We start from the raw sequence: 25893 nt of genomic DNA, 5'->3' as shown, positions 1-25893 counted from the left end.
TTCCGTATTGAATTCTAACTAGCAATTATTCTTACTGTTTTCCTTCTTTGTTCCTATAACCTTGCTTCTGAACACAGATCTCTTCCCCTACTGCCCACCCCTGCATTGAATTATGAGAGAATTTTGGGTGCAACAAATTTCTGTAATCTTAAATACTGTTAAGTCTTGTTAAATGGGTGGACATTCCTACCTCTTGAGAAGTAAATTGACTCCCATTGTTTCATTGTTTAATATAAAATTTGTATCTTGATCTACTTTTTTAACAAACCCCAAATCTTTAACCCTATACCTGAATCTAGTCACCTAAGTGGGATTGGCCCCTTAGTGCCCAGATAAAGGGCAAGGCTATAAAACCTGAGTTGGTAGTGCCCTTGGGTTATTGAACTTCCTTATCTCTGTTTCTCTTTACCTATCTCCCACTCTGTGTCTCACTCTCTGCCTACTAGGCCTTTTTTATTCATCCTGTCTTAAGTGTTTGCTGACACTTTAGGAGGTAAATTGTTTTAATCTGTCCATTTTGTTAAGTTTAATAATAAAATTCTGAACTGTCTTAGCATGTCAGAGAGAGTGTGCAAATTCCTTTGCTCTTTCAGTGCCCCCCAAATTGCTATGCTTATCTGGTTACCCTAGATCCTGCTGATAAAAGCCATTCCGTTCAGTGTTTGTTCTAAGCTTTCTTTACTTATGGCTCACCCATTTCTCCACTTCAGTCCATCAAGTCATCATTGAAAAAATGTGAGAATTCATATCCTAATTTATTCTTCTCTGCAATTCTTTTTTTCCAAATCACCTCTTTATTATAATTCACATTTCCTGTTTCTTTGTTTCCACATGGCAGAGGGGATGGAGGTAAAAAAAAAAGAGCATTTAACTTAGCAACCACAAACCCTTCTTCATAAACTCTTGATCTCATTTCCCTCTCTCTTTTGAGAAGCTGCACTATTTAACCTTTGCTGTCTTTCCCTCATTTTCAACTGAAAATATTTATCTCTATAACTGCTGATTTTTTCCTACTGATTGCAATAAAATTCTCTTCTCCTTCATCCTTAAAACAAAACATATTTAGTTCCAGAGATTTCCTGATTTACTGTCATTTTCTATATTTTTCTCTTAGCACTTTTGTAACTTTCAAAAAACAAAGTATTCATTTTTCAGTATCTGTTCAGTTAGCAACAAGTCTTTCAGCTCAGTGGAGAGTTTCCATCAACTTTTGGAGGGTACAGAACATCTGAGTCTTATATGACTAGCTATGTGCTGAACCACTTATGCTCAGCAGGAAAGTCACGTGGGAATTCCTTCACATGCTGTATTCAACCTCAATTATATCCCCCCCTTCTCTCTTTCTCTTTTCAAGATCAACCTTCTAGAGGAACTATCTAGCCATTGATCAAACCCTTCCTCACTTCTTTATGATTCCATTTGGACTTCACTTGGAAAAATACAGGAGTGATCTTCCACTTCTCTCTCCAACTCATTTAACAGAAAAGAGACTGAGGCAAACAGTGTTAAGTGGCTTTCTCAAGGTGGTACAGGTAGGAAGTGTCTGAGGCCAGATTTGGACTCAGAAAAATGTATCTCCTGATTCCAAGTCCAGGGATCTATCGGCTGCATCACCTAGATGGACAGAGAAACAGCAATGAGTAATCAGAAGAGACCACACAAGGATTCACCTTGTATCTCTCACCTGTGGCTCTAAGAAGTTGTACCATGTACAGCGGTCACAACCTGGTAAAACCAAGCTGGATGGCCAAGTGGAGAGTCACTGTCGAGCCTCAAACTCTTTGGTGCCTTAGGTGGAGAGCAATCCAATGAATGCAAAGACTTCTTCCAGTGGAATGAATGGGTAAGAGTAGTTTGTTCTAATGACCTGAAAGGTGACTGGATCTTTGTCACCCATCAAAGATACCAGGGTCATTCAATGCATTCTGAGTCATAACCAATCTTCATGACCCTTGTCTTGAAACTGACCTTTAATGATTCTGGAAGAGAGAGTTAAGTGGCTGACTTTATTTAAATCCAAGTCAAGACAACATCCCTTGGTAATATTGATCCCCTTCATGTCAAGATGCCCTCTTCTAAAAGGAAAAATGAGCAACAATGCACAAGCTAAAAGTCCCTGCTCAAACTCCTAATGCCCTGAGGGGTCATAGCACCTCTTTTTTAAAAATTTATTTTTATTAAAAATATTATTTGTTTCACAATTTTACCCCAAATCTTACTTGCCTCCCCCACCCCCCACAGAAAGCAATGTCAGTCTTTACTTTGTTTCCATGTTGTACCTTGATCCAAATTGAGTGTGATGAGAGAGAAATCATATCCTTAAGGGAGAAACATAAAGTATAAGCGATAGCAAGATGAGACAATAAGATATCTGTTCTTTTCTATATTAAAGGGAATAGTGCTTGAACTTTGTTCAAATGCCACATCTCCTTATCTGGATATAGATGGTACTCTCCTTTGCAGACAGCCCCAAATTGTACCTGATTGTTGCACTGATGGAATGACCGAGTCCTTCAAGGTTGATCATCACTCCCATGTTGCTGTTAGGCTATACAGTGTTTTTCTGGTTCTGCTCATCTCACTCAGCATCAGCTTATGAAAATCCCTCTAGGCTTCTCTGAAATCCCATCCCTCCTGGTTTCTAATAGAACAATAGTGTTCCATGACATACATATACCACAGTATGCTAAGCCATTCCCCAACTGAAGGACATTTACTGGATTTCCAATTCTTTGCCACCACAAACAGGGCTGCTATAAATATTTTTGTACAAGTGATGTTTTTACCCTTTTTCATCATCTCTTCAGGGTATAGACCCAGTAGTGATATTGCTGGGTCAAAGGGTATGCACATTTTTGTTGCCCTTTGTGCGTAGTTCTAAATAGCTCTGCAGAAAGGTTGGATGAGTTCACAGCTCCACCAACAGTGTAATAGTGTCCCAGATTTCCCACATCCCATCCAACAATGATCATTATCCTTCCTGGTCATATTGGCCAATCTGAGAGGTGTGAGGTAGTACCTCAGAGAAGCTTTAATTTGCATTTCTCTAATAATTAATGATTTAGAGCATTTTTTCATATGGCTATGGATTGCTTTGATCTCATCTTTAATTGCCTTTACATATCCTTTGACCATTTGTCATTTGGGGAATGGCTTTTAGATCAGGTAGGGCGAAACCACCTTCTTTAGCACTTTTTTTTCATTAAGTTCCTGGCAATTCTTGACTATTTATTTCTCCATATGAATTTACTTACAATTTTTTCTAATTAATTAAAGTAATGTTTTTGGAATTTTGATTGGTAGGACACTAAGCAGATAGTTTAGTTTTGGTAGAATTGTCATTTTTATTATATTAGCTCTACCTAGCCATGATCAGTTGATATTTGCCCAGTTATTTAAATCTGATTTAATCTGTGTGAGAAGTGTTTTATAATTGCTTTGAAAAAGATTCTGAGTTTGTCTTGAGAAATAGACTCCCAAGTATTTTATATTGTCTGAAGTTCCTTTGAATGGGATTTCTCTTTCTAGCTCTTCTTGCTTTATCTTGCTAGACATATATAGAAAAGTTGAGGATTTATGAGGGTCTTTTTTCTAACCTGCTACTTTGCTAAAATTGCTAATTGTTTCCAGTAGTTTTTTGGATGATTTCTTGGGATTCTCTAGGTAGACCATCATGTCATCTGCCAAGAGTGAGAGTTTTGTCTCTTTCTTCCCAATTCTAATTCCTTCAATTTCTTTTTCTTCTCTAACTGCTGAAGCTAACATTTCTAATACAATATTGAATAGTAGTGGTGATAATGGGCACCCTTGTTTCACCTCTCTTCTTATTGGGAATGCCTTTAGCCCCTCCCCCTTGAATATAATGCTTGTTGATGGTTTCCGATAGATACTGCTAATTATTCTAAGGACCAGTCCATTTATTCCTACACTCTCTAGTGTTTTTAGTAGGAATGGATGCTGTATTTTGTCAAAAGCTTTTTCAGCATCTATTGATATGATCATATAATTTATGATAGGTTTGTTGATGATGTAATTGAGTATACTAACAGTTTTCCTAATATTGAACCAATACTGCATTCCTGGAATAAATCCTACTTGAGCATAATGTATTATCCTAGTGATAACTTGTTTTATTCATTTTGATAAGATTTTATTTAAGATTTTTGCATTTATATTCATCAGGGAAATAGGTCTATAATTTTCTTTCTCTGTTTTAACTCTTCCTGGTTTAGGTAACAGCACCATATTGGTTTCATAGAGTTAGGCAGAGTACCATCTTTCCTTATTTTTCCAAAGAGTTTATATAGAATTGGAACCAATTGTTCCTTAAATGTTTGGTAGAATTCGCTTGTGAATTCATCAGGCCCTGGAGATTTTTTCTTAGGGAATTCAATGATAGCTTGTTGAATTTCTTTTACTGAGATAGGGTTGTTTAGGTATTTAAAATCTTCTTCATTTAACCCGGGCAACTTATATTTTTGTAAATATTCATCCATTTTACTTAGATTATCAAATTTATTGGCATAGAATTGGGCAAAATAATTTTGAATTATTACTTTAAGTTCCTCCTCATTGGTGGTGAGTTCACTTTTTTCATTTATGATACTAGCAATTTGGTTTTCTTCTTTCTTTTTTTAATCAGATTGACCAGAGGTTTATCAGCTTTTGGTTTTATTTATTAATTCAAGAGTTTTTTTTTTGCTTTCAATTTTATTAATTTCTCCTTTAATTTCTTGAATTTCTAATTTGGTATTTAATTGGGGATTTTTGATTTGTTCTTTCTCTAATTTTTTAGTTGCATCTTTAGTTCATTGATTTCATCTTTCTCCAATTTATTCATGTAAGCATTTAAAGCTGTAATATATCCCCTGGGAGTCTCTTTGAGTGATTTCCATAGAGTATGGTATATTGTTTCATTATTATCATTTTCTAGGATAAAATGGTTAATTCTTTCTATAATTTGTTTTTTGGTCCACTCATTTTTTAAAATGAGGTTATTCAGTTTCCAATTGCTTCTAGGTCTATATCTCCTTGGCCCAGTATTGCATATGACTTTTATTGCATTATTATCTGAGAAAGATGTATTCACTATTTCTGCTTTTCTGCAGTTGATCATTAGGCTTTTATGTCCTAGTACATGGTCAATTTTTGTATAAGTTCCATGTACTGCAGAGAAAAAGGCATATTCCTTTTTATCCCCATTCAGTTTCCTCCGTCAGTCTACCATATCTAATTTTTCTAACAATCTATTTACCTCCTTAACTTCTTTCTTGTTTATTTTATGATTTGACTTATCAAGATCTGAGAGTGGGACATTGAGGTCTCCCACTAGTAGAGTTTTGCTGTCTATGTCTTCCTGCAGTTCTTTCAGCTTCTCTTCTAAGAATTTGGATGCTATCCCACAGGGTACATATATATTCAGTACTGAAATTATTGTCTATGGTACCTTTTAGGAGGATAAAGTTTCCTTCCTTATCTCTTTTAATGCTATCTATTTTTGCTGCTGCTTTGTCTGAGATGAGGATTGCTACCCCTGCTTTTTTTACTTCAGCTGAAGCAAAATATATTTTGCTCCAACCCTTTACCTTTTACTTCTATATGTATCTCTCTGCTTCAAATGAGTTTCTTGTAAGCAGCATATTGTAGGATTCTGGTTTTTAATCCACTCTGCTATTTGCTTACATTTTAAGGGAGAGTTCATCCCATTCACATTCAAGGTTATGATTACTAATTCTTTATTGCCCTCTGTGCTATCTTCCCTCAGTTTGTATTTCCCCTCCTTTCCTCCCCCTTTAGCCATATTCCCCAGTATTTTGTTTCTGAATACCACCCCCTTCAGTGTGTTTGCCCTCCTATATCATGCCCTCCCCTTTCTTTCCTCTTTCCTTTTTCCCCTTCCCTTCCTTTTGTTAGTTCCCCTTTTTACCCCATTCGCTTCCCTTTCTCTGTCCCCCCTCCCCTTTTCCCCCTTTAATACTTGAAAGGTTAGATGTTTTATAAGTTAACTGAGTATATGTAGGTTGACCTTAAGCCATGTCTGATGAGAAGAAGATTCAGGTGTTTCTCATCTGCTCTCTTCTTTCCCTCTCTTATCATAGGTATTTTGTACCTCTTAATGTAATGAGATTTAGCTCATTCAATACCCTCCATCCTCCCATCTCTTTCCTGTCCCCCTTTTTAAGGAGGTAGTATTTTTAAATCATTCCAACTGAGTCATAGAAAATTCTGAGTATCTGTCACTTTTAGTTAAGAATATTCTATCTAATAGAGTTAAAATTCTTGAGAGTTATTAGAGTCTTTCTCCCAAGTGGCATTAAAGCCAATTACATCCCATTAGATGGAAGTCTCATGGATAGATCATGAATGTCCATCATTTCTAGCTAGGTATATTCTCTCTGTTAGAGTTACAGTTCTCAAGATTTATGAGAATCTTTTTCCCCATGCTGGGATATAGCCAGTTTCACCTTTCTGGAAGGCAGTTTTTTTTTCCTTTTACCACCCCCCTTTTATTTTTTTTTTGTTTTTACCTTTCCACATGTCTCTTGAACCTCCTGTTTGATGTCCAAATTTACTGTTTAGCTCTGGTCTTTTCGTCAGGAATTTTGGGAATTCTTCCATTTCGTTAAATGTCCATCTTTTTCCTTGGAAGAGAAGGCTCAGGTTTGCAGGATAGTAGATTCTTGGCTGCATTCCAAGCTCCCTTGCTCTTTGAAATATCTCTTTCCAGGCCCTTTGATCCCTTAATGTTGATGCGGGCAGGTCCTGCATGATCCTTACTGTGGCTCCTTGATATTTAAATTATTTCTTTCTTGCTGCTTGCAGGATTTTCTCATTTATCTGATAGTTCTGGAATTTGGCCACAACATTACTTTGTGTTTTCATTTTAGGATCTTTTTCTGGAGTGGATATATGTATTCATTCAATAACTACTTTGCCCTCTTGTTCCATGATACCAGGGAGGTTTTCCATCACCAGAAGAACAGTAGAGGAAAAAGAAATTAAAAGGCCAAGTCTATGTTAAGGTCCCACAATAAAATTCATGGAGTCAGATCTCTAAAAAGTTGTTCACAATGTAAGTGGACCAAGCATGGGGAATTTTAGATTCTCTTACAAAGAGGGAAATTTGACCCTTTCAGTATCACTGAGATAAGTTTCAATGAGATCTATGAGTGGAATGAGTTTGCAAAGTTCATGAAAAGTTAAGTGGGCAGGGGAAGGAGAGCAGCAGTATGTGAAGAAAGTCCAGTAATGGCAGAAGCAAAGGCGAACCTACTGTAGTGATGACCACCAGAGGGGAAAATAGAAATATTATTGTCTTTGGAGTTACCTTAGATGGAAAGGAGAACAAAACCAAGGAGTTTGGGAATAGGAGATAGGAGATAATAGTGATTAGAAACTTCACAATCTAGACATAAGCTGGAATGTCCTTTTTCTCTTGCACTCCTTCTTTTCTCATTTCTCTTTATCTCTCTCTGTCTTTCACCCTCTTTCTATGTCTCTCTTGCTGTTTTCCTCTTTTGAGGCAGCTGGCTGGCACAGTAGATGGACTGTCAGGCTGGAACTTAGAAAGTTAGTACTGATATTTGCTAACTAGCTTGCTAACATGGGAAAACTGACAGACTAATGCACTGTTGGTGAACTTGTGAACTCATTAAACCATACTGGAGAATAATTTGGAACTATACTCAAAGGCCTTAAAATCATGCATCTCCTTTGATGTAGCAATACCATTTTTAGAACTGTATCCCACAGAATCATAAAAAAGGGGGAAAGACCCACAAGTACAAAAATATTTACAGTAGCTCTTTTTATAGTGGTCAAGAATTAAATATTGAGGGGATGTTTGTCTATTGGGAAATGGCTGAATAAATCATAGTATATGAATGTGTTGATATACTATTGTTCTGTAAGAAGGCAGGAGCAGTTAGAATTCAGAAAAGCCTAGAACATTTTCAATGGATTGATCCTGAGTGAAATGAAGAGCACCAGAATCTCACACTTTATTTATTTTTTTAGGTTTTTTGCACAGCAAATGGAGTTAAGTGGCTTGCCCAAGGCCACACAGCTAGGTAATTATTGAGTGTCGAGGCCAGATTTCAACTCAGATACTCCTGAATTCAGGGACGGTACTTTATCCATACCCAAAAATCGCACACTTTAAGAGCAACATTTTATCATGATCAACTATGATGAACTCAGTTTCTCTCAGCATTTCAGTGATGAAGCATAATCCTAAAAGACTTGAGATAGAAAACAGCATCCACATGCAGAGAAAAAGCTATGAGGTCTGAATGCAGAGTCAACCAAACTCTACTCACTTTTTAAAACTTTTTTGTTTTTTTTCTTTCTTTCCCATGCTTTTGTTTCTTAATTCTAAGATGTCATTCACAACATGACTAATATAGAAATATGATAAACATGATAGTAAATGTATAATCTCTATCAGATTGCTTGATCCCTTGGGTACTGGTGGGGGAGGGGAAGGTGATATAAAGTGGTGTAAAAATGTGAAACTCAAAAGCTTACAAAAAGATGAAGGTTGAAAACAATCTCTTTATATCATTGGAAAAGTACAATAAAATAGCATAAAAGGAATAATAGGGAAGTTACAAAGAAGAAAAAGTTTAGAATTTCATGATCTTTCTTTTGGACATGTTATATTTCAAATGTATATGAACGTGAAACTAGAGATACGTATGAAGGGACTGGAGGGACTGGAATTTCAGAAATAGTGGGGTATATAGTATATATGATTATGTATATGATTATGTATATATGTTTATGTAGATCTAAAGGATGTCTCTTTATATATAGATCTGTATAGATAATTATGAAACAACTTTGAAAAGATGATGATACAACTCAGAGGAGCCAATGATATCTTCTAGTGACAATGTAGAATAGTATTAATATCAAACCTTTGTAACCTTTAAGTGAGTCTTTTTGATAGTGTGGTGGAGCCTATAAATATTTTTAAAACCTAACTATTTAAAGTATGAAAATAATAAAAATTAACAAGATAAATCAATTATATTGAAATACAATTACGAAAATCACTCTTCCCAGATACCCTGAAATCTGACCCTGTTGTGATCAATGGACCAACGTTTAAGAATGCCCTTTGAAGCAGGATAATACAAGAGGACTTAGGACTGTATGTTGGGAGTCACTCATGATTGCAAGTCATGATTCAATAAAAGAAATTAAGGAAAAGCCAAACAGGTAAGAGAAGTTCCACAAGATCCAATACAGTATAGAAGAGTTAGGAAAGACTTGATTTCTAATGCATATTTTCCATGTGACCATGGACAAATCATTTAAGGTTTTGTGACTTAAGTACAGATCATAAGCTTTTTATTGCAAAGTTGTACTAAAATTGAAGAAAGAAAGGCAAATCATGAGTATGTATAAGTATAAACTAAATAACATCCCATATGAGTAAGAAGTGAAGGTGACAGATTTAATGGATTAGTGCTTGTTGCTAGAGTGCTTAAAGTACTCTGGACAAAGTTTCATAACATTGTACAAAAGGCAGAAAGAAAAAAAATCCATGGAAATAAAAGAGCAAGAACACAAAATAGTTTTCTGGTGAAGCATTGCAAATTTCCAAGGAACCAAATAACATGTGAGATAGAGAAAAGAAAAGCTATACCACTGAGTGGAGATTGCAGAAAATAACAGGGACAAACGATGATTTTCTTTTTTTTAATGATGTTTTTCTTATGTGAACATTATAAAGAAATAAAAGAAAAAAATGGAATGGCAGGGACAAGAGACATCTTCAAGAAAGTCAGAGAGTTCAAGGAAATGTTTCATGCAAAAATAGGAACAATAAAAGATAAAAATCATAGGGAAGCAGAAGAGATGACTAAGTGTTGGTGAGAGTACACAGAAGAACACTATTTTCATTTCATCAGTGCTGTTTCTGGAGACGGATAGCATTCTTTTCATCAAGAATCCTTTGTATTGATCAAAGCAGTAAAGTCACAGTTGAACACCATTACAACATTGCTCTCACTGTGCACAATGATCTCTTGGTTCTTTTCATTTCACTTTGCATCAGTTCATAAATTTTGGTCATGATTTTTCTGAAACTATTCCCCCAAGCATTTCTTATAACTCAAGAGAATTGCATCAAAACCATATGCTACAACTTTATCATCCATTCCTCAACTGATGAGAATCCCTTACATTTCCATTTCTTTGTCAGCATAAAAGGATATGCTATAAATATTTTTTATATCTAGACCCTTTTCTTTTTCCTTTGATGCTTTTAATATATAGACTTAGCAGTGCTGTTGTTGCAGTAAAGGGTATGAACAGTTTTATATCCTTTTGGATGCAGTTCCAAAGTGTTCTCCAGATTGGTTTGGCACTTCACTATTCCATCATTAGTTCCCTTCCTAGATTTGTGAAAATCAAATGAAATAAAATTTCCAAAATGTGCTTAGGACAGTGTCTAGTGCATCATAGTTGCCCTAGAAATACTTCCCCTTTCCTTATGCTTCAAATTTTCAAGAATGTATTTCATTTGTGTGATGTTTCTAGAATTCATAGAGAACAATTCATTCCTCCCCATTTGATTAATGCTTAAAGGAGATAATTATGCATTTTTGAGAAAAGTCTAAACTATCAATAGTAAAAGGCAAAATGTTTAAATTAAAACAACTCTAAGGTTCTGCCTTAGAAATATGTGATTGTAAAAACATACAAAATTGAATAATGCTTATACAGGAGGATTTTTTTGGTGGGGGCTCAGTGAAATTCATTAATGTATTGATAGCACTGTTTAGCTATTCTAGAAAAGAACTTGGAACCATAGGATGCCCCAATAAGATAATTATTCATTTCCTTTGTCCAAGAAATAACAAAACTTGGTCTATATGCTAAAGAGAACAAAGAAAGAGATCAAGGACATATATACAAAATCATTTACAAAACTCTTACTATAGTGGCATAAACTGGAAACTAATGGAGTACTCATTCCATGGAGAATGGCATAAATGGCTTAAGTGGCTTAACAAGGTCCAGCATCATTGCTTCTGCAGAAATATTTGCTATGAATGTTGAATGTAACTTGAAATTTCAGTTTTTTCCTGTGTGATCTCTTCCCTGAAAAGTATCAGAAAGGCATAAAATGATACTTCTTCATAATAATCTATACATTTCATTTCCTTCCATGACCACTTACACAAGGAAACTCAAAGATTTTTAATATGTAAGGTTCAACATATGTTACACATTTTATTGTGAAGTTTGGAACTCTGATCAAAGAAAGCCTGATCCTTATTCCTTCTCTTTCGAATTTTTTCCTTATAGCCTCTAGGCACAAAGTCCAGAGCTTTAGAACACCCTGTAGCCTTAACTTTAGTCATGTTCTTCAGTCATCTTTAAGGCATGTGTCATTCTTCTTGAAATTAGGAAAATTAGAAAGGACCAGCTCTGCCCCTCTCTATTATAGGCATTATTGTCCCATGAACACAAGCGTCTTTTCCCTTTGTTGATTCCCCCAAATAGAGCTGTAAAAAACAATCTTCTTTTTTCTCATTTTCCTTTGCCTAATGATTAAAGGTTTCAGTAAATATTATATTATTTGTATAGACCTGTGTCATGTTCTTACACCCATTATCTGCTTCTTGGTCTTATTTCTATTTTCTGAGGATTTCTTTTGAAATCAAAATTTAAACCCAAATCTTCTGCCATTTTCCATATCTGTGTCAAAGAAGGACATTATTTTAGTCTTGCATGATCTGTTCTAGATGAAGTTTCACATGGTGGCTCTTTGTCATCATTATTAAGCATAGCTTTTTGTTCTTTAATATTTTATTTTTAGAAATTACTTATTAGAACAATTTTAATATTATATTTTTTCAAATTTGAGATAGGTTGTTCATATGTAGTCATAAAAAGCAGATCTCCATGTAAGTCAATCTATGAAACAAGACAGACCAAAACCACCAAGAAAATTAAGAAAGTAAAGAAAAAGATATGTATTCAGACTCCATTAGTGTTTTTCTGTCGATAAACTGCACCTTTCATAAATCTTCCAGAATTTTCTTGAATCATTCTATTGCAGAGAATAGCTGTTATTCATAGTAGCTAATCATACATTATTGCTCTTTCTATATAAAATGTTCTTCTGATTCTGCTCATTTCACTTTGCATCTGTTCTTAAGACTTTCTGCATTTTTCTCCCCACATCTTATGCAAAGAGAATTTTCAACATTCATCTTTTTGCAACCTTTGAATTTCACATTTTTCTGCCACCCTTTCTTCCTTTCCTACTTCACATGACTGTGAAAAATCTGATATAGGTTGCAAATGAGCAATTATTTCTAACATATTTCCATATCAGGCATGTTGTGATAAAAGAATTAGAGCTAATTGGGGGGGGATATTGAGAAAGAAACGCCATCAAAAACTATTTTTCCACTTCATCCTATCTTAGCTCTTTTTTTGACTTTTTTCTCCTTTCCCATTTTCCCTGCTTACCATGGCTTTGCTTCTGATTGTTACTTACCTCATACTATTCTATCCCCTTTTCTATTCATTATATTGTAGAGCAGGATAAATTTCTAAACCCAATTAGGAATGTATATGATTCCCTCTTTGAATCAGATCTGTTGAGAGTAATATTTTTTCATTATTTACTCTCTCTCCTTTACCTCTAATATAATCGTTTCTTTGTGCCTCTTTATGTGTTATGAATTATCCACTAATATCTCCACTGTCTTCTTCCAGTATTAAAACCTTTTATGACTGGCTTTGGAACACTCTTGTAGCTCACCCTCTGTCCAAGTATACTCCTTTCCACTCTCCTGATAGAAGTACAATTCCCAAGAACCATAAGCATTATTACCATCATGATCAATTTGTACCCACACTCTCTATTCAAGTAAATTCCTTTCAAAATTCCCAATATAATATAACCCTCATGACATAAAGTTCCATAATTTCATGATAAATTTATACCCACCCCTTCTAATTAATTATATTCCTTTCACATGTCCCAAGAAAAATACAATTCTCAAGTGACAGGCATGATCATCCCATTTAGTGTTATATACTAACTTTTACCCCCTTTCCATTGATCTTTTATACATCTCTGGAGTCTTGTATTTGAAGATAAAATTTTCTGTTCAGATGTCTTCTTTTTATCAGGTTAATTTGACAGGCCTTTCATTGAAATTTCATCCTTTTCTCTGAAAGATTATAGTGAATTTTTCATGGTACTTGCCTCTAGGTAATACTCCAAGAGATTTTGCCCTCTAGAATATCATATTCTATTTTTTTCTGATCCTCTAATGTTGAACCTGATAAATCCTGCATAATCCTGACTGTGACTTCCTGGTTTTGGCTGGTTTCAATATTTTTATCCTTTAGCAGTAACTTGGCTACAGTATATTTCAGAGTTTCTATTTTGGGATCGCTTTCTGGTTATATTAGTTTCTTTTAGGGAAAATTTTGTCTTCTTGTTCTAGGATATTAGAGAAGTTTGCTATGACAATTTTTTGCATGTTATTTTCCAGGTTCTTTTTCTGATCAAGGCTTTCAGGTAGACCAGTAAATCATAGATTATCTCGCCTGTATCTCTTTTCGAAGCTGATCAATTTTCCTAATAAGTGCTGCACATTCTCTTTTATTTTTTCCACCCCTTTGATTTTATTTGATTGAATCTTAGAGTCTGATAGAGCAATTAGTTTCCATTTGTCCTATTTTAGTTTTTTTATGATTTTTTTCAGTTAATTTTTATATTTCCTCTTCCAATTGCTTAATTTTTCTTTCAGAAGACTTGATTTCTTTTTCTGCCTGGCAAGTTTTACTTCTAAAGTTCTTGTTTTCCTCAGCCAATTATTTTCATCATTCTCCTGCATGACTTTTGTTTCTTTTCTCTATTTTTTGTCTTCCTCTCTTCTTTGGTTTTTAAAATCTATGAGCTCTTCTAAGAGATCTTTTTGGATTCAGGACTAATTCAAATTTCATAGCTTCAAATATAATCATTTGGTCACTTAATTCCTCTTCTGAGATGTTTTTTTATTATCCCTGTCAGAGTAGTAGTTTTTTAGGGTAAGTGATTTTTTGTTTGGGGGCGCTTCTTATTTTGAAACTTGAGTTCTGCCACGGGGAAAAGGTGTTCCAATCAGATTCTTTTGGTCCTAGGACTAGGTGCATGCCTAAGGCATTTAAGGTGCTAGCAGTTCATTCCTGGCATTAGGCAAACCCAATCTAGTTCCACCTATTGACTAGTTTTCCTAGGCTTGAACTTTGTTTTCCAAGTGGGGTTTTGGACTCTCACTGCTGCCCTGCTGTAACACTGACTTTTTGAGCCCAAACCTGAGCTGGACTACAGCTAAGAGCCTCCTACTGGCTTTCTAACTTTCCTGGCTCTGCTTACTTTGCTCACCTTTTACCTATATAAGATAGACCTTTACTGAAGTTCCCCCATGATATTTTGTTTCACTGTTTGTTTAATTGGTTCTGTCAATATAGGATCATTTTAGGTTGCTTTGGGTAAGGTTCCATAACCATTCTACCTTCATCCCCAGAAGTCCACAAAAAAGAATCCTCCAAACATTTTCTGTTGATCTATTCTCAATATTTTCCAGGAATTAATGTAATACATGTATGTCTTGATATTCTACTTTGTCTTCTTTTTTGAACTTTTACTTAGAATTCATATTTCCCACTTCTTTGAGGCCCCATTAATGCAATTCATCTGGGTAAAGTGACTTGAATTTAACCTAAAGTTAAAAGTCAAGAAATAAGCTAGAAAAAAGGAGCCAATAGAAGCAAAAACTTTCTGGCCACAGAAAGTTACTATGGTGACAATGAAGGTGAAAACTCAAACTAAAAAGGGAACAACAATTTCAAAAATCAGGGGGTAGATCCAAGATGGCAGCAGGAGAAGACATTCTCTTATTTGCTCTCTTCAAAATATTTCACAAACCTTAAAATTATGATTCTTACTAAATTTTTGAGAGACAGAACCCACAGAAAGATCCAGCGAAGCAGTTCTTCAGCCCACGGTAAACTGGAAAATAGTGGGCAATTCTATTCCACAGGATTGGAGACGCAGGACCACATTGGAGGTAAGGAGCTTCACGCTCCCTGAAACAGCTTCAGGGAGCTTGGGAGAGTGGGCACTTCAACTTGGCAGCAGAAGCATTTTCCTGACCTGTATGCCAAGGAGCACCAAACACAACTTGAAAGATCAGCAGGGAGACTTCTGCCACAGTGAGGGTGAAACCGAAGCCCTCATTGCTGCTGCACCATTCTGTGCCGCCTAAGCCCACACGCAGTGCTGCCCAGTTCCCAGGAAACAGAAACAGGCCCATGGAGCAGTCCAGCAGGAGCCTCCAGGCAACTATGTCCTGAGTGCTCAGCCCAGGGAAGGTAGGGGAATGAAGGGAAACTGCTGAGATCTGTTATCTGTCCCTGGAACAGGACTGGGGTTGTGACCACCTTTAGATCCTGGTGGCAGTCTAGGCCCCCCATAAAGCAGGGTCCCCCTCACTCACAGTCTCCAGGGAAGAGTTCTTTACCTATCTGACTGGTCCTTTGTCTCCCTTATAGTTTCCCAAGGCTCCCTCCCCTTCTCCCACTACATTATCTCTGCCTTGGCAACTTCATCAGTTCTCATCTCTATGCAGATGACATACACATATAGATGAATAAATGCGTGTATATGTATTTGTGCATGTGTTTCTTTCAAGTCCTGGTCTCTACTTTGAACATCAGTCTAAAAACACTAATTGACCATTATATATTGCAAATTCAATAACAACATGGCCAAATTTGAACTCAGTATCTTTACTCCCAGATCTTTCCCTTTTTCAAATTTCCTTATTTCTGTGACTATGCTCCTAATGATTTGGAAGGAAACTCCCCTTTAGTAGGTTGCATTTAAAGGATTCTTACCTCAGAGAAACATCTAATCTCCAAGTTGCCCAGATATCCCTCTCTATACTACCCAGTTAGTCATTAGACCTGCTGTTAATTGCATAATACAAGTCTTTAGTCCATCCATCAAACTTTCTTTTAAGGTTTTTTTTTTGTTTTGTTTTTTGCATGGCAAGTGGGATTAAGTGGCTTACCCAAGGCCTCACAGTGAGGTAAATATTAAGTGTGTGAGACTGGAATTGAACTCAGGTCTTCCTGACTCCAAGGTGGTGCTCTATCCACTGCACAACCTAGCTGCTCCACTCAATAAACTTTAATAAAGCATTTAATACACACAAGACAATGACAAGAGATTTATTGCTAGTTTGCCTTTTGTTTGACTCCAAGGCAAATTATTTAATGCTACTGTGATACAAGTCTATGTTCCAAGTAAAAAGCAGATGAAAATGATTATTGAATGGACTTGAAGGCCTTTGGAGGAAGCATGTCAATTATTAGCTGGTCAGCCATTTTGGAAAGTAACTTGCAACTCTGCACCCAACGTTAGGAAATGATTCATATCTTGGGCTCACCAATAATCTGACTTGAATTGTACTCAGGGAGATCAAAGATACCTCTAGAAGAAACATATGCAAAAATATTTAGAGCCGTGCTTTTTATGTGGCAGGAGCTGGCAGCTAATGCAGTGCTCACTAACTGGAGAACGATGGTACATTGCAGCATAGTTCTAACACAAGGCATGTAAACTGTAATTTGTTGCAACATTATTGATCCATTAATCAGCATGGTGAGCATAACTTGAATTTTGACATTAATTCTATTTGATCTCCTCGCTGTGAAGTAGCCAGAATACCCAAAACGTTTCCATTTTCCAATGATTTACAAGCTGCAAGACTTTCCATGTTCATTTCCACAAGGAAACCTAAGATCTCTGACAAGAGCTGTGACAAGTTGTCAAATGAATTGTGCATTAGGAGCTAGGATCACAAAAAGCCTTGTCCTTGCTCCCTGAGGCACAGAGGTTTGGTCTGTTCTGTAGCCTGGGCCCCAGAATGTGTAGCAGCTGAGCTCTGTAGACTCAGTCACCATTTATTGGGTATTTATGTATTTCCTAATAATTTCCCATATTTAAAATTATGCTTAATTTAAGATTTATTATATTATTGTGTTTTGAAAGGCTACTGACAAAGTTATTGAATGGTCTAATCTCATTTTTTCCCATAAAATCAAAGGGTTTTAAAGAATGGGTGGGTAATTTGGGGAAAATTATATGTCTTATTATAAGTGAAGAGACAGAAAGTATGTCTGAAAGAAGCAATGTAAGTTCAGAACTAATCTAAATGCAAGTGAACAAAACAAGAAGAAAAATTTATGGAATAAAAACAACAAATGTTGAAAAACATAAGAATTTTTATCAGCGTAGTGACAAACCATTTTAGGTGTAAGCCACCTCCTGATAAAGAGCTGATAGACCCAGAGAAATAATTTTGTGAACACAGTCAATGTGGGAATTTAATTTGCTTTACTGCATGTTGGGTGCAATGTTTTGTTTTCTGTAGAAGCTGGGGATTTGAGGTGGAAGGGAACAAGAAAGATTTTTTTCATTAAAAATAAAATAGATTAAGATTATCAAGGAAAATCTGATTTCTTTTTACCTATTCCTTACTCAACTTGAGCATCACCTCTCAGTCATTATGTGCATATCAGTTTAGGGCATGGGTCATTCTCTTTGTCAGAGAAAACCATAGGCAATTAAGAAATGACCAGCTCAACCTTCTCTCTATTGTCACTCTTATTGTTCCATGAACCTTAAGCATGTAACCTATTCCTACATTGTTCTATTTTTCTCCCAAATGGATCTTTCAAGTATTACACTCTTTGTTGTTCTCGTTTTCCTTCTTTTAGATGATTCTAAGTTTCAACACTCATGACAGTATATTTATAAAACTGTCCCTTGTTCTTAGACCCATTCTTTACCACTAACTACTTCCATTTTTGGTATATTTCTTGTTAAAATTGTAACAAAAGCCCAAGTCTTCTGCTCTTCTACCACCTTCCATATTGTTGTCGAAGAAGGGCATGTGGATAGCCTGGCATGATCTGTGTTAGATAAAGATATAGTGGCTCTTTGTGATTATTGCACCCCTTGATGCTTACCCAATACCTTTTTTATTTTCTCAATATTTCCCAGGAGTTGAATGAAGCTCAATAGTCTTCATTTTGTCCATTCTATTTTTTTCTTCTGTGAAATTTTACTGCCAAGTTTTCAGAACTCATAGTGTAGTTCATCTGAGTAAATGGCTTAAATTCGCAGAGTGTAATTAGGGTTGATTTTAACCATTACCAGCAGGATAAATGGTCAAAGAATATGAATGGACAGTTTTCTCTGTATTACTTTTCAAAGCCAGTTTGCTTGATGCATCCCCAGTGCATCAGCATTGGTCTCTTCAGACAAGTTCCAATTTTCCTTCTCATTGGAATAGTTGTCTTTTGTTTCTTCACTGTTTTATTCTTGCACATCTCTATTCCTCATGTGCTGATATCCTCTATGGAACATTGGTTGTGGAATCCATCCTTTCTTGTTTGTTTGTTTTTCAAGGCAATGGGGTTAAGTGACTTGTGTAAGATCACACAGCTGGTAAATATCAAGTGTCAGAGGCCAAATCTGAACTAGGCCCTCCTGGCTCCAGGGCGAGTGCTCTATAATTTATGCCACCTGAAAGTTCCCCAGAATCCATCCTGCCTTCACTCTGAACCATCTGAGATCTGTTTTTCTCAAATGGATCTAGGATCTGGTTTCATGTCAGACAATCTCCTTTTCTTTCCCTCTCTGAAAGAGAAGCTGTCACTTCCCCTCAGACTTCTCATCACTTTTATCCCAGCTAACCTCTTCTTTAAGAAGACTATGAATGATTATTTTTTATTTTGGTTCCTTTACCTCTGTAAAAATGAAATCAACAGTAGTTTAAGTCAACCTGTTTTTGCTTTAGGAAGAAAGTTCAGCAGATGTTCTGGAAATGAAAGTTCCCTAGTATTATGTCATGCCTTTGGGCCAGTCCTGTGAACTATTTCCAGGTCTGGAAAGAAGACCAAGATAGGGCACAAGGGTAGGAATCACCAGGAACAAAAGAGATTCCAGGGGATATCTGAATCATCACAGAGTCTGAACATTAACCATTGCTATCATTTTGTATCTGGTTCCAGGTCAAAGATCCTTGGTGTAGGGCGTGGTCATGATCATAGAGCTTATCTGTGTATTGAGCAAGAAAAAACTTCTGGAGGCATAGCTATGTGACTCTGATCCCAGGAGTAGAGCAGGGATTCCATTCTAATCTTTAGCTCAATGTGAAACCTGAAGTGGAATAACCAGAGGAGGTATCCTAACGTTTGGGGTACCAGCAGTTCATTTACTTTAAACCTATAGAACTGACCATTGGACTAACAGTAATTAAGTCCAGTATCAATCTACTAAAACTTTGAACCGTACAGAAGGCAATTTACCAGTTCTGGGACAAGAGTATGATTTTTGTGACATTTCCATCTTCCCTGCATTCTCCCCGTTTAGAGATTTGGAGCACAGCAATTGGTTTGCACAAGGTCATACACTTCATAAGTACCAGGTAAAAATAGTTCCTACCTGAACTCTGGATCCACCAAAGTTGAAATGAACTTCTTTGTCTTACAGGGGACAAGGACCTTGGTGGTCACTCATATGCTCTTTTGAACTTGGCATGAACTTTTGAGCAGATTTAAATTTCTTTGTAACTTCTCCATTCCAGCATTGTGATTAAATAATTCCTGTTAATTGGTTCCAAATCGATTAATGATGTAAGGACAAGAAATAATAACCTGGATTCTGGATGAAGGTCACTTTTAAACAATTCTATTCTATTTTTCTCAATGACATTTAAAAAACAATGCTGCATTTTTCCCAATCACATGTCAAGACAATTTTTAGCATTCATTCTTATAATATTTTGAATTCCAGATTTTTCTTCCACCCTCCCATCTTCTGAAAATGGTGGATAATTTGATACAGGTAAAACATGTGCTACCATGTAAAATATATTTCTATATTAGTTACAGTTGTGAAAGAAGAAACAGTTCAAAAAGGAGAAACCCCAAGTAAAATAATAAAATAAGTGAAAAATATGCTTCAATTTACATTCAGAGTCTATCAATTCTTTATCTGACTATGGACAGCATTTTCCTTTGTCAGTCCTTTGTACTGTTCAAGGTTTGGTGGTTTTGACCCCATTGCCATTTTATCTTCCAATATGAGCATGTGGAAGACTTCAACACCTAAATGGAATCCTTTTTGCTCCACACCATGATGGTGCTAAAACCTGTTCATCAGCATGCATCTCCTTATATGGCATTTCTCATGGTAATAAATATCAGAAAGTCAATTCAGAAATGCGATTCCATTGCACAGGAAGAAATGATGATCTGGCAAACTTCAGAAAAAAAGCAGAAAGACTTATACAAAGTGATGCATAATGAACTGAAGAGGACCAATAAAGCAATGTACATAGTACCTGCAACATTGTCTGTTGATGAACTATGAATGATTTAGCTCTAGCTGAACTGTTCATATCAATATTGAGAGATACGGTGGCACTGGGGTCAATCAAACCACCAAACTTTGAAAAGCGTTCTAATCAAGATGGAATTCTTCTTGAGTCCAACTTATTCTAATCTGAAGTTTAATTTGGTGCTAATAATGAAAAGAGGTTCATCATTATCAGAATTTAATATAGCTTTAAAATTCATACACAAGCTTTATTTTAGTACTTTACGGTGTATTTGTGTAGACCAACTCTTTTGAACATTAGAAGTATCCTGTGAGGTAAAAAGTGCACAAACGGAGGTGACAGCATTCTGATTAGTGATCTAGACTTGGGGTTAGTAGACTGGTCTCTAATTCATTCTCTGCTGGGGATGATTCCCTATGTGACCTTGGTCAAGTCATTTGTCTTAAATTAGGACTTCAGTTTCTCATATGTCAAATTAAGCCAATTTACTCAATGACTTCCAAATTCTTGTCCAATTCTAACTAGGATTCTATCACACCTTTTCTTTTCTTTCTTTCTTTCTTTCTTTCTTTCTTTCTTTCTTTCTTTCTTTCTTTCTTTCTTGCTAGGCAGTGGGATAAAATTGCTTGCCCAAGGTCATACAGCTAGGTTATTATTAAGCATCTGAGATTAAATTTGAACTCAGGTCCTCTTGACACCAGGGCCAGTGCTATTTCCACTGTGCCACTTTTGCTAGCACTATGTGGTTTTCTAAGCTCTTTATAGACATTATTTCCTTCAGTTTTCACAATTCTGAAGTAAGTAGTGCAAGGATTACTGAGCCATTTAAGCAGCGACTTTCCCAACAATGCACCGGAAAGAAGCTGCACAGCAGAATTTGAAAATCCACATCTTCATCCTCCACAAAAAGTTCCTTTATTGGAAGATTCTCTATATTAATTTAGATTAGGACTTTCTCTATAGTTGTTATCCCAGTGTTTTTTGAGAGCACTCAGAGCCTAATTGACTTTTCCAAGGTCACACAACAAATATGTGAACTCAGTTCTTCTGGACTCCAGTTTAAGCAACTAAAATGAGGGATTGGAAACATAAAAAGAGAAGAAAAAGCTAGTAGCTTGGAACCTGGAAGTAAGCTTATGAATTACAGAGAATCTGATAGTCCTTTGCCACTGCACATTCTGTGGTGCTTCTCGGACACAAGTAATGGGATATAACATTTATTCACATGGAGACTAAAATAACTGATCAACTTCAGATTTGACATACAATGTTTGTGAAAAGTCCTAGCTTGGACCAAAATAGCTCCCCTGGTTTCTAGAATTTTACTAGACTGAATGAAAAGACCTCAGTTGGAGCACACATTAGTGCTAGGAAACCCAAGACCTATCTGAATGAACGCTCTGTTCATTCTAATTTTACGCATTAAGAAGAGTATGGCCACCTTCACAGGAGAACACAAATGAGGATGCTGTGTGGAACTATCCATTGTCATTTTCTACCCCACAGTTAAGACATGTTTATGATAAATTCTGTTTCTTTCAAAAGTTTTCTGCTGCTTCTCTATGATTTCTTCTAAATTTTCTTCTATCTTCTTTCATTCACTTCATTTTTAAATTTAACATTTTATTTTCCAATGGTGTAGAAAAATAATTTATCATTCATTGAAAAATTTTTTTGAATTCCAAAATTTGAGTTCTTCTTCCTCTGACCTGCATTGGAAAAGTAAACAATGTAACATAGGTAATAGATATATTATCACACAGTACACATTTCCATATTAGTTATGTTATGGAAAAAAATGCAAAACTCAAAATAAAAGAAGAAAAATTAACTTTTTTTAAAAGTGGGCTTCATCTGCATTCAGATTATATTAGTTCTTTTTAAGGAGATAGAAAACTATTTCTTCTTTGAGGCAATTCCAGTGAGAGGAAGATCCAAGCACTTCCCCTTAATCCCCCATCTTTTTCTCCACTAAAAACTCTTTTGTATCTTTTTTATGTCAAATTTTATCCAGATCTACCTTTCCCTTCCACTTTCTCCCAGTGTGTTTTACTTTCTTACTCTCTCATTTTATTTTTTATGTCATTTCATCATATTCAACTCATATCCATGCCCTCTGCCTCTGTATATTCCTTATAATTGCCATAATAATGAAGAGTTCTTAGGAGTTAGAAGTATGGAATCTATGATGGAATGGAAAATGTTTAACTTTATTGAATCCCTAATGATTTTTCTTACCTTTTTTAATGCCTCTCTTGAGTCTTGTATATTATAGTCAAAATTTCTACTAACTCTTAAGTTTTCATCAGGAATGATTCAAAATCCTCTATTTCATTACAAATCCATTTCTCCCCTGAAGAATTAATTTTTATTTTGTTGTGCAGGTGAATCTTGGTTGTAATCCTAGCTCCTTTGCCATTAGGGATTGCATACTTCATGCCCTTTGATGCTTTAATTTAGAAGCTGCTCAATCTTATATTATTCTGAGCATGACATCATGATATTCAAATTGTTTTTGTAACTGCTTGTAATATTTTCTCCTTCACCTGGGAACTGTGGAATTTTGCTAAAATATTCTCAAGAGTTTTCATTTTGGAATCCCTTTCATGAAGTGATCAGTGAGTTCTCTCCATTTCTATTTTTTCTTCTTTTTCATAATTATAAATTCCTACCTTAAGTATTAAAAAATCTATTAAAAGACTTAAATGAGGAGTGGTTAGGTGGCACAGTGGATAAAGCATGGGCCCTGGAGTCAGGATTACCTGGGTTCAAATCCAGTCTCAGACACTTAATAATTACCTAGCTGTGTGGCCTGTCGCAAGCCCCTTAACCCAGTTTGCATTGCAAAAACCTAAAAAAGAAAAAAAAACTTAAATGCAAAGGAGTATAAATGAAAAAAAATTCTACCATGCTTCCAGAGAAGGAATAGATAAATAGAAAGAGGTATGGAATTATTTTACATATATCTGCACTTATATCTATAGCTACATATAATATGTGTGTATCTAATGCAGAGGGAAAGAAAATAAATTTACATGATAATTGTTATATGTTTAAAAGAAATAAGCTGGAAATAATTGATTTTCAGTTTCATTTTCATTCATTTAAAAATTATACAATACTATAGAAATACTTGTATATTCCATTAATTAAAAATAACATTTAAAAAGTATAAATAAATATAAATAAGGAGATGCATTATCTGCAAAAGAGAAGAGAAAACAAATCAATATCAGTATTAACAATGTTTTAAAAATACCTAATTAATAACTGAAAATTCAACATATGTTTTAAAACATAATTCAATTAATACACAAAATTAACTGAATTAGAAGAAGATATGTACTTCTTTGGATATTGGACCTCATAGTTATGCACTTTTTATTTAAATTTATTAAATTCATTTCTTCTCAGTCCAATGCTAGAACCTGACAAGTATGGAAATACCAATGCCTCAGGAGGGTTTTGTGGTAGGAAAAAACTTATATGGAGTTAAAAAGAGTCGAGTAGAAAACCTGCCCCACCATTACCTGATTGTACATATCTGTACAGGTAATTGAACCACTCAGGACCTGAGTATTTTGCATTTGAAAAATGAAGTAATAATTGCCTTACTCACCTCATAGAATTCTTATGAGAATGAGAGAAAGCAATGCCCACAAAAATGTTGGCAAACTATATAGTTCTAAAAGGAGTTATAGAATCATTGGACCAGAGCTTGATGGGAACTAGGAAGTCAATGAGTACAACAAGTCTATTTGACATGTACAGAATAGAAACCTTGGATAAGAAAAGGGACTTGACCAAGGTCACATAGGGAGTCATCAGCACAAGATGGATTAGAAACTAGTTCTTTTGACTACAAGTCCAAGCCCCTCCCTAGGAAACCATAGGATACTTCTGATGGTCAAATTAGATGGCACATCCAAATGACATATAACACTATAAAAGTTCTGATTATGGTTGTGCTTGCATGGAAAAGCTATATAAAGTTCTGATAATGATTCAACTCCTTTTTACAATTACTTTCAAACTTGACATCAGCATAGAACAAATTGGAATAAAGCAGAGTTTTATCTTGCCCAGTCATTTTATCACAAAATGGGAGCACCTGGGAGAGCTCTGATCTAAATGGAATTTCACTGACTCCTCATCATGACTGCACATGAGTGTATATCTCTCTGATAATAATGATCAGGTTGATTCAATATGAGCTCCCTCCAGAATCCATGACACAATTTCTTGTCCTTGCATTACATAACACCCTTCTGTGTGAAACTAATTAGCAGGAATAAACAGTAGCAGTCCTGGATGAGGGACACAGATAAGTCTTTTTAAAAAATAATCCTGTTCAGAAGTTCCTGTCAGGTTCAAAAGAGTTCATGGTGGTCGCCAAAGTCCATGTCTTCTATAAACAAAAAAGGGAATTCTCTGTTTACATGTTAATGAGTCAATAGTTCAGGCAGAATCTGAGCTCTGCCTGCCACTTATTGGGTTCATGACCTTGTGTAAATCCCTTAGGTTCTCTGAACTCAGTTTCCTAATCTTTAAACTGGATGAGGAGAACTTATTAAGGGGAAGTGGGGTTATCACAAAATCACTAAAGTTCACTATTTGTGAACTAAGTTTTCTAGTCCAACACTGTAAGAAAGTGAGGTCTAGGGATGAAGGTCAAATGTTATTTTTGTTTTTATTCTCAAGTCACTTAACCATTTCATTCAGTTCCCTCAACTGTAAAATGGGGATATTAATAGCACTTTCTTTCTTGGGTAATTGAGGATTAAATGATAACAATTATTATCCAACTCTCCAGAAAAATGTACACTCATTCCATTTATTTCCACTTAATCTGCACTAGTAACCATTCTTCAGCATTTCCTTAAATCTTGAAATAAGACAATCAATCAAACCTTGATATGTGGTATTCCATAGAAGACCAAATTCTAAATGCTTACACTTAGACTTTAGCATCAAACTCCCTTGAGATGGATAGAGTTGGCTTTAGCACATCCTTGGGCAGGAATCTTGGAATCTTATTTTTTTGTATTTTTCTTATAGAATGGTGCAGGAAATTCATGAAGGTTTGCTTAAGGTGACATTAGTAGATGATGGCAGACACCAAGGAAGTTTGGAGGGTTAGCATCATCAGAAATCATGCCACCCCGAAGGATCAGACTCATCAAGATGACAGCAAAGGTCCAACCAAGAAGAGGAAAAAGAAAAATGGCTTAGATTGATGACAGGATCCCAGGGTAGATAAGTAAGTAATTAAAGAGGATAGAAAGAAGGCAGGGCAGGTTAATGTCTATTGGTTAAAAGAATTCAATTAACCAATGAAGGTTAAGAAGTAAGAAATTAGCACCTGATTTCTTTAATTTGAAGTCAAGATTTGCAGGATCTGGTGATCTGGACTCCATGCCCAGCTTCTCTCAGACTGAATTTGCATATTCCTTTTCAT

The sequence above is a fragment of the Macrotis lagotis genome, chromosome 4, assembly GCF_037893015.1.
Source record: "Macrotis lagotis isolate mMagLag1 chromosome 4, bilby.v1.9.chrom.fasta, whole genome shotgun sequence".
NCBI classification, from domain to species: Eukaryota; Metazoa; Chordata; class Mammalia; order Peramelemorphia; family Peramelidae; genus Macrotis; species Macrotis lagotis.
The sequence above is the reverse complement of the archived record's forward strand: the minus strand, read 5'-3'. Positions refer to the sequence as shown.